Raw genomic sequence first — 1,235 nt, 5'->3', positions numbered from 1 at the left:
GGAGGAAGAAGAAGAGGAAGAAGAAGAAGAAGAAGAAGAAGAAGAAGAAGAAGAAGAAGAAGAAGAAGAAGAAGAAGAAGGAGGAGGAGGAGAAGAGAGCAATCTTATGCCCCCAGCCCTGATGCCCAGTGTTTAAGATATGCATATAAACTCACTCCCTTGCCCAGTGTTTAAGACATGCATATAAACTCACTCCCTTGCTTAGTATTGGAATTTGAAAACGCACAGCCATAAAGACTACAAAAGTCCCTCATAAAGTCCCTCCCTACAGACCCTGTGGTGGTTTGAATAAGAATGGCCCCTGTAGGCTCCTGTATTTGAATGCTTCCGCATCAGGGAGTGGAACTGTTTGAAAGGATTAGAAGGATTAGAGGTGTGGTCTTGATAGAGGAGGTGTGTCACTGGAGGTGGGTTTTGATGTTTCAGAGCCCATGTCAGCCCCCTCCTCCCTACTACTTCTCCAACACCACACCCGCCATGCCTGCAGCCATGCTCCCCACCATGGTGATACTGGACTAGGCCTCTGAAACTGTAAGTGAGCCCCCAGTTAAATGCTTTCTTTTATAAGTGTTGTTTTAGTTATGATGTCTCTTCATAGCAATAGAACTCAGTCTCAGTGTCTTGGTGACTATTCTTCTGGTCTTTTGGGGAATCATACATGGTATAAGCTTTTAAAACCTCTTTGATTAAGTTTAAAATTTATGTGTGTGTGCATGCATGCATGTGTGCTCACACACGTCATGCTGTGCATATGGAGGTCAGGGGACATCTTGTGAAAATGTTCTCGCCTTCCAGTATGTGGGTCCTCAGGTTGTCAGTCTTGACTGCGAGAGCCTTAACCAGCTGAGCCACCTTGTAGGCCAGTGTCAGCATTTTAAGGAACTACACTGTGGAAGGCTTGGACAGTTTGCCTTTTTCATGGAAGGCTTCAGTCACTAGGTGTAACTGTTTTAATTATTTATCTATTTATTCATTATATATATTTTGTGTGTGTGGTATATGTAGATGTGCACATAGGTGCATGTGTGCAATGTGTGTATGGAGGCCAGAGGTCAATGCTGAGTCTCTTTCTTAATCACTCACTCCTTATTTTTTGAGACAAGTTTTTCACTGAATCTGGAGCTCATTGATTTGGCTAGCCTGGGTGGCCAGGAGTGCCAGGGATCTGCCTGTTTCTTCAACCTCCAGCACATACACACACACACACACACACACACACACACACACACACACAC

At 44.4% G+C, this 1,235-nt stretch overlaps 1 protein-coding gene across 1 annotated transcript in view; it reads right to left on the bottom strand.

Annotated features, from left to right (window-relative positions):
• The window catches only part of Dglucy (D-glutamate cyclase), an 88,693-nt gene that overhangs the window by 32,019 nt on the left and 55,439 nt on the right, over positions 1 to 1,235 (bottom strand). The gene's annotated exons all lie outside the window — the stretch shown is intronic.

The sequence above is a fragment of the Microtus ochrogaster genome, chromosome 1, assembly GCF_000317375.1.
Source record: "Microtus ochrogaster isolate Prairie Vole_2 chromosome 1, MicOch1.0, whole genome shotgun sequence".
NCBI classification, from domain to species: Eukaryota; Metazoa; Chordata; class Mammalia; order Rodentia; family Cricetidae; genus Microtus; species Microtus ochrogaster.
The sequence above is the reverse complement of the archived record's forward strand: the minus strand, read 5'-3'. Positions and strand labels throughout refer to the sequence as shown.